The sequence below is a fragment of the Rhinatrema bivittatum genome, chromosome 17 (assembly GCF_901001135.1).
Source record: "Rhinatrema bivittatum chromosome 17, aRhiBiv1.1, whole genome shotgun sequence".
Classification (NCBI taxonomy): domain Eukaryota; kingdom Metazoa; phylum Chordata; class Amphibia; order Gymnophiona; family Rhinatrematidae; genus Rhinatrema; species Rhinatrema bivittatum.
Window position 1 is genome coordinate 36,684,850 of NC_042631.1, and position 15,231 is coordinate 36,700,080.

Sequence of the window (15,231 nt, forward strand, 5' to 3'; positions counted from 1 at the left end):
AATTGGCACATCTCAGCGAAGTGAGAGACAGAGCAATTTCGATCACGGGGCCAAAATTGTGGAACAGTTTGCCAGTTCATCTTAGAGTGCAGGGCAATTTGAAAAAATTTAAGAAAGATCTAAAAACATGGTGTTTCCAGCAGGCTTTTGGAATTGAACCTAAAGAGTGTTAGCTAACACAGAAGTCATTTGAGGAGTCTTATTTTCTTAACTTTGCTTTTTTAATGAGTAGATTTTAACTATCTTAGTATTTTATTTTTATTGAAATTTTTAATGTATTTATATCTGTTTCTAATTGTTTTTTGTATATTATCATGTAAACCTTACAGATAGAATTTTGTATTCTGTGACATGGTATATAAAAGTTGCATAAATAAATAAATAGATGAGAGAAATTTTCTATTGACAATTAGCTTGATCACTCCATTCTTATACTTCACTTTCAATGCATATCCAGCATAGTTCTCTGCTTCAACAGCAGGGGAAAAGAAAAACTGTTACTTCACACATCCAGCAGAGCTCTCTGCTTAAACGGCAGGGGAGAAGAAAAAAGGGTTCGCACTCACAAAGCGGGGAGTAGCTGGCTTGTTACGGCGGTTACTACCCCAAACCAAATGTACCTGATACTTCACTCTCGACGCATATCCAGCATGGCTCTCTACTTCAACGGCATCGGAGAAAGACTGATACATCACGAATTTCCAGCATAGCTCTCTGCTTCAACGGCAGGGGAAAAGAAAAACTGATACTTCACGCATATCCAGCATAACGTCAACGGCAGGGGAGAAGAAAAAAGGATTCACACTCACAAAGCGGGGAGTAGCTGGCTTGTCACGGCGGTTACTACCCCAAACCAAATGTGCCTGATACTTCACTTTCGATGCATATCCAGCATAGCTCTCTGCTTCAACGGCAGGGGAGAAGAAAAAAACTGATACCTCACGCATATCCAGCATAGCTCCCTGCTTCAACGGCAGGGGAGAAGATAAACAACCAATAAGGGCTGTATAACATAATCTGGGTAAAAACAAATAAGCATGGGTGTAGCTTGCTTATTGCGGCGGTTACTACTCCTACTACCTCTAACTAATCAAGCTAGATATTTCACTTGGATGCAGCTCCTCCACCGCTCTCTACATTAATGGCGGGGGTGGAAGGGAATTAGAACCAAGAGCTAAGAGAAACAGATAAGTATGGGAGAAGAAATGAGGGAAGCTTGCTGGGCAGACTGGATGGGCCATTTGGTCTTCTTCTGCCGTCATTTCTATGTTTCTATGTTTCTATGTAATCCTATATAATATTGAAACCCACATAATCAAAACTAGATTAAAAAGTTCAAGTGAAAACATTAAAATAAAATGACAAAAATGGAGTGAAAATGGCTCAATCATTTAAAAAATTCATTCTAGTAGCATTGGCTACTCTATTTCTGGTAATCATTTTGAGACAGAAAATCCACACCAGTATTTAAAGGTGATTTAAAGGTGATTCAAACAATCTTAAAAAAATTTCAAAAACAGGTAAAAAAAAAAAAAGTTTGCAACAAGAGCCTATGTATGTGGCTGCTGGTAGTCACAGAGCCCTTCTTGTTTATTGTGAGGGCAAGCACAAACCAGCAGAATGCTATTCCTGGTGCTCCTCTCTGCTTCTGGGCCAGGTCCGGGTCAAGCACAGTCCAGGGTGCAGTGGGCGCAGCTGCTGGAGGAATCCTGCATGGCTGCACACACATACATCAGGTCTGTTACATTTGCAGGTAGTGTCCCCCCTTCTGGTCAAGATGGTGAGACGGACAGTGAAATGCTAAGAGAAATTAGGGAAGCTAACCAAATTGGTAGTGCAGTAATAATCGGAGACCAATTACCAACGACCAATGGTGCAAGAACAAACTTTGACGATCCACCTTCAATTCAAGAAATATTTAATTATAATTTTTCACACAATATGATCGGCAACTCCACAGTCATTGCAGGATTATTTATACAAGTCCCCCGACACTGTTCCGTGTTTCGCTTGTTGCTGCATCGGGAGGGACCACAGTTGTACTTAAAATCTACAACATAAACAAATATAGATGGTGGACCACAAATAAGGCTACATAATTAAAAACCACATATAATTATACATTTTGGTTATTGTATACAGTATATACCTTTCAGATCAACCCAGGAGCGTGAGCGCCCTCAGTGGGATCAAACTTTTAAAGAGCAAAATTGGCACCAAAACAATGACATCGCGAGATTCCTGAACCAATCAAAGAGAGGCTCATTTAACTAAATAAATAAAAGCCAGTGTGATCTGTATTGGGACCCTTACTTTTCAATATATTTATAAATGATCTGAAAAGAAATATGACGAGTGAGATAATCAAATTTGCAGATGACACAAAATTGTTCAGAGTAGTTAAATCACAAGCAGATTGTGATAAATTGCAGGAAGACCTTGTGAGACTGGAAAATTGGGCATCCAAATAGCAGATGAAATTTAATGTGGATAAGTGCAAGGTGATGCATATAGGGAAAAATAACCCATGCTATAATTACACAATGTTGGGTTCCATATTAGGCCAAGAAAGAGATCTAGGTGTCATAGTGGATAACACATTGAAATCGTTGGTTCAGTGTGCTGCGGCAGTCAAAAAAGCAAACAGAATGCTGGGAATTATTAGAAAGGGAATGGTGAATAAAACGGAAAATGTCATAATGCCTCTGTATCGCTCAATGGTGAGACTGCACCTTGAATACTGTGTACAATTCTGGTCGCCGCTTCTCAAAAAAGATATAATTGCGATGGAGAAGGTACAGAGAAGGGCTACCAAAATGATAAGGGGAATGGAACAGCTCCCCTATGAGGAAAGACTAAAGAGGATAGGACTTTTCAGCTTGGAGAAGAGACGGCTGAGGGGGGATATGATAGAGATGTTTAAAATTATGAGAGGTCTAGAACGGGTAGATGTGAATCGGTTATTTACTCTTTCGGATAATAGAAAGACTAGGGGGCACTCCATGAAGTTAGCATGGGGCACATTTAAAACTAATCGGAGAAAGTTCTTTTTTACTCAACGCACAATTAAACTCTGGAATTTGTTGCCAGAGGATGTGGTTAGTGCAGTTAGTATAGCTGTGTTTAAAAAAGGATTGGATAAGTTCTTGGAGGAGAAGTCCATTACCTGCTATTAAGTTCACTTAGAGAATAGCCACTGCCATTAGCAATGGTAACATGGAATAGACTTAGTTTTTGGGTTCTTATGGCCTGGATTGGCCACTGTTGGAAACAGGATGCTGAGCTTGATGGATCCTTGGTCTGACCCAGTATGGCATTTTCTTATGTTCTTATGTTCTCCCTCCTCAAACTATGCTCAATGCATGTCCTCTGCCTCATTAGAAATCAAAGCTTGGCTGTCTGCAGTGCCTTCACCACATATACCTCTTCCTACATAAAGCCCTCACTGTGCCCCGTGAGCTGATAACTCATTTATGTTTATGGCAGTCTATTATGCTACATGAGGGCCAGGATTAGAGGGGATATGAGATATGGACTTTGGTAGAGTAAGTTGGAGACAATTGGGAAGGGAAAATGGAGATTCTAAAATAACATACAATTAAGGAATTTTTTAGATCATGAGAGTTTTGGGGTGTCTTTTTAAAGATTTTTATGGATTGGATTGGCAGGTGATTATGGGGTAGGAATGAGGTTGTATGCTGGTAATGATTTTGTAGATTTTTTTTGGTATGTTGATTATGTGATTGCTGTTTGTTTAGTGTTATATTCTTTTTGAGTTATGTATCCTTTGATTTATGAAATTATTCAGTATCTGACTTGCACACTGCTTTGGTTGAATCTGAACTTTCGGAAAGGCAGTTTCTGAATAACTAAATTAAATAATTATTTTTTAATGCTGCTGGAATGATCTTAAATGCTGTAGGTATTTATATGGTGCTAAGAATGCTTAAAAGGTCCTGACAACTTCATTTTAATAAATAAATACATTTTACAGAAATAAAGGTTAACAAAGAAAACAAAAAAATATATAAGGTGATACTTTTTTTATTGGACTAACTTAATCTAATTTAATAAACAAAAAAAATCACCTTAGTTAATTCTTTGTTAATCCTTAATTCTGTGTATTTGAGTGAATCTCAACCATACAACTTCATTTTAGTCAGGATGGCATAGTAAAGCAGTTCTTTGAGCCCAGCTATTCACTGGAACACAGGCTGCTCAGGGGAGCCAGGGGATATATTTTAAGTCCTTGACATTGGATGCTCCTCTTTCCGTTTGGAATTCCCTTCCCGGCAGAAAATGAAGATTCTTGGAAAGCTCTGGCAGACAATTATAAATCTACCCTGAGAGAGACCTGGTGGGTTTTACATGGGGGAATGGGGAAGAGGAGGGAGGGCTGGGGGCAGGGAAACATTTGTTATATAAACTTCCAGTTACAGAAGCTAATAGTTTTTCTCATTATGTGTTTCAAAGAAAGGAGAAAACAGGGGAAAACACAGCAGGATCTACTCAAATCCAGGGATGTAATCAGGAATTTACACATACGTGAACACACACACACACATTCACACACAATCCAAAGCCAGATGTTTTGTCCTTAATTTACCGTATCTGTCACTGAAACATTGCAAAAACATCCAAGTTACACGGACTGAAACTGACTGCAGTGTGTTTAGCAAGAAACTCATCGTGCACCACTATGCATGAATCAGGTTTTTAAGAGGCAGAACTATATCCAGAATGGCCCTGACGGAAATGTACGTGTGCTCTGTGCTTTTCATAACTTGTTGCAACCATAGATTTTCCTCAGGGCAAGGAGTTGGATATATAGAAACATAGTTGAAACATTTTTATACTTGCACAAGATGAAATGGAACATTCCTATGACCAATATGGCCTCGGTCATAGGTGTCGCTACCCAAAGGGCTCCATAATGCCACTGGTATAGAAGGGAAGATGTCACCTACTACTGTATTGAAAGCTGCACAGCCCTGCTGGAATTGGCAACATGGTCAGCAGGGTCTTAGGAAGAGGAGGAGCAGTACAGCCCCTCAGGAATCAGAAGCCTTGCCAGTGGGGTCCTAGGAGGAGATTGGGCAATGCAACCCCAACGGAATTAGCAGCATGGCCAGTGGGTCACCTTAGGAGGAGAGGAATGGGCTGCCCTGCAGGAAGGAGCACAAGGCCACAGCTGGATTGACCCTGCAGCCCAAAGAAAAAGTTGTCCTGTCGGACGCAAGAGCTAAAGAAGAAGACTATTGCTGCTTCATTAGGGGGGGGAAGTGAGTGAGGGAGTATGTGTGTGTGAGTGTGAGGGTATAAGAGAGAGCATCTGTGCAAGTATGTATGAGTGTGAGTGAGAGAGAGCATGTGTATATATGAGAGAGAATGTGTGTGAGAGAGAGATAGAGAGTGAGAGAAAGCATGTGTCTGAGAGAGGGAGAACATGTGTGTGTATAAGAGAAAGTAAGAGAGCATGTGTGTATGAGAGAGAGATCATGTGAGTGAGAGAGAGCACGTATGTGCGAGAGTAAGACAGAGAGAATGAGAGCGTGAGTGGGTGTATGCAATAGAAAGAGAAAGAGAGAGAGAAAGATTATTTATGTGTGCGAGAGACAGAGGAAAACGTTTGTGTACAACAACGCCCCTTTCTCTCTACCTGCTAATCCATGACAATCTCAGGGCATCTGGAAATTAAAAGTTCCCACATATGAAGATTGGGGGGATTTTTAAAAATATTTATTAGTTTTAATTATTGGGTGTTATTAGATATGTCTGTTTTGAAATATTTTATTGGTGTTTAGAAAATTTGAATATTTGGTTTTAATTATTAGATGTAATTCTATTGGTTAGCTGTTTTTAATTATTCTTTGTATTGTATGATTTTACTACTATTGATATTATTTATCTTTCTTGATTTTATTGTTTATTGAGGAATGGTAATGTTTCTGTTTTCCACTGTTGCGCTGCATACAGAATTTGGCTTGTTGCAGTTTCCAGTTCAGTTTTGTCTGCACATTTCTATTTGTACTTTATAATCACTTTATTCTGTATTTGAGGGTCTGTATGTTCTGCATGTGTGACCGAGGTGAGGTCTTCCACTAACATATAGTTTCTGCATAGGGCTATATAGCAATTTGGCTTGTTCTGTTTTCCTAATAGAGGGTGTATTAGTGTTTTAGGGCCTGGTGTAATATTTGCAGTGTTGACTTTTTATAGATAGGGTTGTTGCTGTTCGAGTGCTGGCAGTTAGTGCTGTTTTGATACAGAAAATGAGTTGTATTGTAATTCTGTTTTCTTGTGGCTTTGTGAGGGCAAAGTTCATGTCCAAAATGTATTATAGTAGGCCTAATACAATATAGGGTCGATTTTAAAAGATCTGCGTGTGCGTCCATATGCGCATGGTTCCCAGCGCACACACATAGACGCGATCAATTCATAACATGCACGCGTCGGCATTTTTAAAAATTTTATACTTACTGTCCTCGGGAGCAGAAGTAACCTCCGCGCACTTCCCCAGGACAGTGGCTAATGGTGTTGTCCAGGCCTACCCCCCCCCCCACCCCGCCCAGACCACACCCCCGGCTCGCCCCTTTTGCAGGCCCTGGCATTTCTGCGCGTAATGGGGCTTACACGTGCAGCCAGGCCCATTTTAAAATGTGCGCGGCATGCACAAGGCCCAGCTGCGCACGTAACCCCCGTTTTAACGCCCACAGGCCTTTTAAAATTGGGCCTTATAGGTTCCAAGTGTATTTTGCTTTTTTGCAGGTTTTTCTGGTTGGCACCAAGGTAATGCATGTAAATCTAATGAATATATTATAAGTGATATATCAATCTTGTTTATGCAAGATTGCGGGTTTCAACCAGGAAACAACGGCAGATGATGTCTGTATATTTCAATTCAGGTCAATTCCTCATCCTGATCAACCAAAAGAGGATGATCCGGTCCTGGTGTTGTCCCCATTCCATATGCGCAGATGCCATCTTGCTTTTCATACGGAAATCAGAACTACTTCTTGCGTGCAAGAAGTGCATCACACTGTTTGGGTTTAATTGAATGAGGAGATAACCTTAACCTCAAGTATCTGTTCTACATAAATACATTATAATTGAACTGAATTTATGTGAGTCTCTTTATAACATGCTGCCGCCTGAACGTTTCACGATGTCTATTTTTCTTCTTTGGTGTTACTCATACGTTTCATACTTGTGCTAATTCAACCCCAATTTGTGTCTTCATTTGTACAGATGTAAGGCTCACTAGGTCTTCACCATTAGATATCATGTGAACATTTCTAGCAGTGAAGTTATTGACATGGCCCATCCCTGGATGGGAGAGTCACATTGTGCTAATCTATACAGGCACCTCCAAGAGGCACTAGAGGAAGTCAATATCATGAAGGAATGCAGAGCAGCAGCAAGAATGTTGTCTGCTTTCTGGAGCAGCTTCTCTAACTTTCTGTCCTTTCTAAAGTAGTAAAGCCACTTATCTGTTTACGCAGACATAGTGAGCTGCTTCCGTATTTTTCCTAGTGTTTTGTGGGCATGGGAGAGATGACCTTTTCCTACAAAGACAAGAAAGCTCAACCCTCTGCAAATTTTTTTTTGTGATCAAGGATCTCTCGTGGTATGATAGAAATTCCGCAGCTCTTAGCAGGCGGTGAAATTCTGTGAGTGCGAGCTTTGGAGGGTATCCATCTGAAGGAGAGGAGACTTTTCTGCAAGACTGCAGCGCCTACAGGTACAAAATAGACTCTGTAATAATAACATCAGACTCTGTGCTGGCCCTGGAAATGTCTTGGAGGCAAGGGAGGCCAGAAGGTCTTAAAAAATCAATTTCAAACCTATTTCAGTTAATTTTTAACATATCATTAAAATCATCCATTCTACCTGAAGATTGGTAAGATGACCAATATAACCCCTATATTTAAAAAAGGTTCCAGGGGCTATCCAGAAAACTATAGACTGATGAGCCTGACTTCATGGCGGGAAAAATCGAGGAAACTGTTATAAAGAATACCAACACACAAATTTCTGCTTTTTGCCTGCCTTTCTGACTACCTATTTGATACAAAACAAACAAATGTCTGTTTTTTTGCCTACTTTTCTGACTAGTTAATATAAAATACACAAACCTGTTTTTTTGCCTGCCTTTCTGACTACCTATTTAATACAAAACTCCTGGTTTTTGCCTGCCCTCTGACTAGCTATTCAATACAGACACACAAACACACTAAATAATATACCAGTAGTTTTAAGTAAATGAAACGAACTGGACATCAAATGAAACACAAAAATAAAAACCACAAAATAAAATATTTTTTTCAGTGCACATCCCTGCTCTACAGTACCCAAAGTTGACCTCTTGACAGTTTCAGGGATGATCTGTGAAAGGGGATTACACTGAAATTTGCACTTTTTTTGTGATCACGGTTTCCTTTGCTCCTTTGGGTTTCCAGCTCAGTTGGAATAAGGGCTGGGATCGGGCATCCAGAGCCTTCATTTATAGCTACCTGGGGAGGTTTTCCCCTATTTTATACCCCTTCCTAAATTATTTAGTTTCATCATTTGCAATCACAGAGCAGAACACTGCAGTCATGGGCCCTCAATCTAGGCAGTAGGTGGCGTCATTGACCAATGACTCTGACCTTCCTCCCCTCTTCCCCAAAGCGCTGTAAACACTGCCTCCACAGCATGCCAGTATCTGGCGGGGAGTAGAAGTCCTGAGCTGGCAATCAAACCCCGATTCCCCTTCCACTGGGCTGACCCAGAAATGTCCACATGGTTATGACATTTGTTATGTGACTTTGTGTGTAATAAATACATCAGCTTTACAAATTCTCAGTATCAACCAATGGCAGGGTAGTTTTGTGCTCTGACCTCCTTGAGATTTAAATTGAACTGGCCTGTTTCGCTATATCAGGGGTACTCAAACTGGAGGCCCCCAGCCAGTCATGTTTTTAAGATATCTCTAATGACTATGCATGAGATTTATTTGCATGCACTACCTCCTATTTATGCAAATATTTTTCATGCATATTCATTAGGGATGTCTTGAAAACCCGACTAGCTTGGGGGGGGGGGGGGGGGGCAGAAGGGGAAGCCAAAAACTGGTTTAAGCACCCCTGCCCTTTAGAAAAGAAAAAGAAAAAGTGATACTAAGTTTCAGAGGCATCCAGGGCACATGAAAAGTGTGAGCTGGGGATAATAGGTTGGGCCACTAATTGTGGTAGAAAATTAAATAGACTTACTGGTTGCGGCATCATTAGCCAATTATCAACAAATTACCTAATGGGTAGTGAGCACAGCTGCTGCTTTACAAAGTAAACCACTCTTCCTGCTAGCTTTTTCTAAGACAGCAATTTTGAATTAGTAAACTATGAAAATGCGCCTTGGAACTGTAGGGCAAGAACAGACACAGCATACATTGTACAAGGTCTCGTGCTTACATGAACTTTTCAGGTTCCAAAAGCTCGTTACTTATCCACAGAAACTTTGATGATGAAATGTACATGACTGGGGTCCTTAGAGATGTACCTGTTTTGTTGGGATGTGAGCCAGAAATACACACAGATCTGATCACAGAGCTGTAGAAATGTTCCACAGGGGGAACAATGTTACAGCAAGGTCTCTAAGGGTTAAACAATATATGAAATCCAGCATTGTTCAATTGGCAAGTTATCCAGTCATTCACATAGAAGCAGGTTCCAAAGCACAAGCTGAGCTCATTATATCAGGGAAAAGAATCCCAGTCCATACTCCTCCTTGAGTCATAGGTACAATGAGAAATTACAAGAGGCCCATTCTCTCAGTTCACTACACTTGGATTCAATTCCTACTTTGGCATCCAGTAGTTAATCTTCAGAGGATGGATTAGGTCTCTGAGGAGGAGACTTTTAGTAATTTGTTAATCTATTAGAAACTACATTAAAAAAAAAATGGAAATATTCAGGCACTGGCAAAATGTATCCATCTGGTTTTGGTTTAGTTTATTTGACATACCTGTCATACCAGAAAAAGTCATATGCCCGTTAATAGGGTTGCAAGCTCTCCAGGATTGACTGAGAGCTTCCAAGTTTCAACCGCCGATTTCTGGGCTCTAGATCAAACCTGTAAATCTCCAAGGGGCAGGGGTGGGATCAGTCCTCACTAATAAGAGCAGCACCAAGCTGCAGCAGAAGAGTACAGAGTAGATCCTCTTCCTATGGTCCCAAAGCAGCTGCTTCTCTTGCACCCCCACTGTGGCTCCCTCACACCTGCACTCCAGATGGCCTGGAGGTGGGTGATGGAGCATACAGAAGGAAGTGAATCCCTGGGGGGGGGGGGGTAAGAGATAGACAGAGGGAAGTAAGGAAGAAAGGGAGCCCCAGGATAGAGAAACATTGACGAGAAAGAGGGCAAAGGCAGGAAATAAATCCAAATAAATAAAAATTAAATAGGAGGGGAATATGAAGGTCTGGTGCAAGAGACAGAAAAGGATATGGAAAGATGAAAAGTTGGGGGAAAGAGATGGGATATGGAGAGATTGGGGGAGAGAGAGTAGAAGATGGAAGTATAGAATCGTAGTGAGAGAGATGGGGGATGTGAATAATATTAGGAGAAATGGAAAAGAGGGAAAATGTGAACCAGTGATTATTAAGGGAAGCGAGACAAGTCAGTGAGAGAGAGAGAGAGAGAGAGAGAAAGGAGTAACATAGAACAAATGTCAAAAGACAGATTTGGGAGGAGTAGGGTGACCATATAGCTGCATGTCAAGGGAAAAAAAAAACTGAACCAGCTCCTGGTTTACCCCAATGCATGCAATGAGTTTTGCTTTTCTTATGGAAGTCAATAGAGAAATCAGAACTACATTTCTATAAATGAAATGGGGTAAAACCAGGACTGGATTGGCTTGCCCCCCTTGACACGGAGCTGTATGGTCACCCTAGTGAGGAGGGATAGAAGAAAATAAGGGAGTGCATTCATTTTTTAACTAAATGAAAACATAACAAAAGAATCATTCAATTCATACAAAAATGACACAACACCCCCTTCCCCCATAAAATGTGAGTGTTTTTCCTTTGACTTTCAATTGAGAAAGTTAATGAAAAGAAACCTAACATGTGAAAATGAGCCCTATCCCAAATCACGCTTCCCCCTTCCATGGGCGTCTCTGATACAGAAATAGGCAGGAGTAATCCCCCAGTCATTCCTGTGCCGGCGGCTCCTGGTTCCAAAATGGCATCCTGACATGAATAGATTGTCCTTCATGGTGATTTCATGGGTAATAGATAATTATTTTTTATTTTAAGGACACATCAGTGTGATGCAAAATCTCAGACTTTCCATCTATAAATAAGTGCTTTAGAGCCTACTTAAATTGTGTTGACTGAGGCAAGCATGTTGGGCTTCTTGCATCTAGGTCAAGCTGACAGCACAGTCAGAGCATGCTCAGTGCATTTCCACATGCTGATGATGTCAGAAAAGTAACTCCACATTCTTGGGAAAGGGGAAATGAAGGTCATGCACGTTATAAGGAAGCTGATGTCATACATGAGTCAAAGCAGGAGCCAGTCTGAAAACTAAAATATTGGGCTTCTAAATGAATTTCCCGAGGCATGAAGGTTCTCATAGTCTCCTTTTTTTTTTTTTTTTTAACTCAGAATACAATTATTTGTATTGCCAAGTATGGCGAATCGCCGTTGAGCATAAATTATTTTCAGTCCTCAGTTTGGGTACCTGAAGCTTGATGCTGCTATGCGCAATCACTTTAAACTCTTTCTGATTTTCTGCAGCCCTAATAAAATATTGTTCTTTAGCCCTCCATTTAAGAGAAGGGACTTTTCTGCAGCTATGTTTTAAGGGAACTGGGTACGTGTGCTTTGTGACAGCCTATGGCATTCCATGAACTCCCCAGACAAGAACTGGCATAAATACAGAATAATGAGAGGCCGAGAAAGGGACTGGCTTAAGCATACAACACAGGCTCAGAAAAGCACAGCTTGCAGATGTGAAAGTAATCCTCGATTTTATATCTAGAGAAGCAGACCTCGCTTCATTTTCAAATTGCATTTTATACACTATTATTCACTCTATGTGAAACAATTGATTTATTTGTTTTCTTTAGTACTTCACATTAAGTATAAAGATCCCTACAAGAATTTCTATTTTTGAAATTTTGTTGTTTTTTTTTTAAGCATACAAATATTTTGTAGGCATTAAGGGGAACATGATTCAAGTTGCACAAAGGCACTGAATTACATCATGAGTGCTTTCTACTTATGTCTATGATACTCCTCCATTTTTTGCCTTCAGTTATAGTTTTTCTTTGTATTCCTTGATACAAATTTTTACAATCGCTTTGTTTCTCCACAGACGTTGTCTGGAGGAACCATGACTCCACGCTGCATCGGTGCCCTGCTCCCAAATTATTCTTCTCTCTCCTCTCTCACTTGAGGCACAACTTGCAGGACATGAACTGAAGCTGGAGGGCCGGGAGCTGTAGGCTGACGCCATGGCTTTCAAGTTATATGTGCTCAGTTGCCAAGATCAAAGTATGATTTTGTTACTTCAAGAGCCAACTTCACTAAAGACTAAGAAGCTGCGTTTTGGGGTTTTTTTTTTTTTTCATTACCATGGCCTTTTACCAACTATAAACATTCTCCAATCAGCATCATCTCTCTAGGATGGTGTCCCAAAGAGACAGAATACCATTGACTTTACTTCAGCTGTGCTATGCAATGTCCCAGACTTGGAAAAGTTACTTTTGGTCAAACAAACTAAGCAAACAAGACGTGAATGTCATAGACTGAATGCACTGCACTTCCAACACTGTCCTCCCATTTATTAATCAAGAGGGAGGGGCAGCATTTGTGTGTAACCCCTGGGCTAATGTCCTCTTTCAGGACCCCCAAAACCACACCTTAAATGTGGAAGTCCAAGATTCCTTATCAGGGTGGGGGGAGGGAGAGTTTTATCTCCTAGGCCCTGAGCATTGTTAAATAGTTCATTGAGCATTCCAATCAATTCCACATTAATGTCTCCTTATACATCCGTAATAATCACGCTTAAAGCTTTCATCTTAACTTTTACTGACTAAAGATGGAGTTTTGATGAAAAGATTAACTTAGAAGTACTTGGTATTTACAATCCATTTTACAGCTTCGGGTCTTCTAATACATTTGTGACTTTCAGCTTCCTATTAAAATATTTTGTTACTGATGTCAAATAGTTCTCGTATCCAATTAATGAGCTAATTTTGGAGTTTCTTCCCAGATTTTGGTGGATAGGATAATCTTTTCCCGATTTAAAGTGTACTTAAATAAGTCCCATTTTTCATACCTTAGTCCAGTTGTTCAGTCATTCTCCTTACTTCCCTGGTTGGTACTGAGAGGGTCCCTCCACATTCCTCTGTTCAACATCTTGATAATGGAGATGTGGTTTACATGGGATGGGTGCCATAGATCTTCTTTATCTCCTCCTCCTCCTCCCCAGGGTTCATTCCTCCATGGGGACTTACGAGAGTCCATCAGTGTTCTCTGTCCCCTGGGCACCTTAAGAAAAGGGAATCCAAAGACAAAGAAAGGAAGGGTGAAAAACCTTCCCTCTGTGAAAAACAAAAGCTTCCCAAAAAGACCTGTTAAAGGTTAGGCAAAGGCACCCCATCCACAATTCAATGTCCAAGCCTCATCTCCAGAGGCCCAAAGTTCCTTCCCTAATAAACTAAGCAAAACAGAAGACATCATTGCAACAAGCCGCCCTACAAGGGACTCTTAACATGGTGGCACAGGTTTATACAATCTGGAGACTCACCATTCCAGTCTCCCCCATGGAGAAGCTACAACCTACAATACTACTACTCATCATCCTGTGACAAATGCCACAATCCTCGCTAACAGGTAGATTTTAAAAGCGTTGCTCGTGCAAAAATGTCCACATAAGCGTGCATGCGGACTGCTCGCGAGTAATGCAAATTTTAGGAAGCAGCAAAGTACATGTGTACACATACCTATGCATGCGCCAACTATAAGGGGATGGAAAGGGGGGTCAGGCAAGGACATGGCATGGGTGTTCCAGGGTGAGGCTAAGAATTACATGCATAACTTCGAATTTTTAAAAAGTTGACCATGGCGTGCATCCGTGTGTTATCTGCGCAACTTTACCACAGGTCCTGATGAGGAGCAAGTCTAGAGATCTCGAATTGTAGGGCTTTCGGCACAGTGTGAAGCTTCAGTGTCAAGTGGGGGGCTTACAGGATGAAGAACCGGAGGGATCTTGAAGACCGCATTATCAACTGGAGAAACTGGTGGACTAATTGGATAAACTGGTTTTTCCCTCATGCGCGCATGTTTTAAAATCCACCTGCATACATGAATAAAAGCTGCTAAAGCCCTAGCGGAAATATGCATGGAACATTTACTTGAGACGCCTCTTAAGATTACCTGCACACATATACACGGGGATTTTAAATGTTAGGTGTGTTCTTGTGCGCATGATATAAAATTGCAGCATATTTCCACTCTCAAACTGTTACAGCGGTTTACGGGCATACACGTGTCCCTTTTAAAATAACCCAGTTAGGTTCTCTACATATGTTTTGCTCATTTCAAAGAAAAAATGATGGGAATACATAGTTAATATGGCTGAGGTCTGGTATTCATGAAGGGGATGATATTGAAGTCTATGGAGGTGGATGATTTAAGGAAGATGTGAACCCCAACAAGTGAGGGTATCAGCTGCAAGATAGGGGGAGAATTGTAAGATATGTGCAGTAGATGTCTACAAGGTTTCTTGAAATGGATTGAAGGCATTATTTACAGCAAGTGCTGAAGATTGCTTTCTGATAGTGCTGTTTTCTGTGCATACGTTCCACAGCATCAGGGATATAGGCAATTAATACGCCAACTACTGTATATTGGATGTAGCAAGGTGTCCATTGCCACATCTGAGCCCACATAAGCAGCCACAGGAAAAAAAATTAAAGGCAAGGAGACACACAAATACACACACACAAGCACACATACATAAACATTATTTGGTGTACACTGCTTTCATCTCTTACACACACAAACAGCCCCGTAAGGCACCTCACCCACCCCGATGCAGCACCAGCTCCTCTGTGGCCAGGATGCTGCCTTCTGATACCAGGGTTGCTTTGCACGGCTCATGCATTGATGTTGCAGCTAGATGCCGCATCTTCCGGTTCCTCTGAGTGCTTCCCTTAGTTGCACGTGCACCGTACGTGTCTTTATT

At 41.0% G+C, this 15,231-nt stretch overlaps 1 long non-coding RNA gene across 1 annotated transcript in view; it reads right to left on the reverse strand.

Annotated features, from left to right (window-relative positions):
* The window catches only part of LOC115079243, a 134,796-nt gene that overhangs the window by 104,792 nt on the left and 14,773 nt on the right, over window positions 1-15,231 (reverse strand). Inside the window, exon 2 of the long non-coding RNA XR_003853232.1 lies at window positions 13,321-13,532. This is a non-coding gene — a long non-coding RNA (uncharacterized LOC115079243). The remainder of the gene's footprint in view (window positions 1-13,320; window positions 13,533-15,231) is intronic.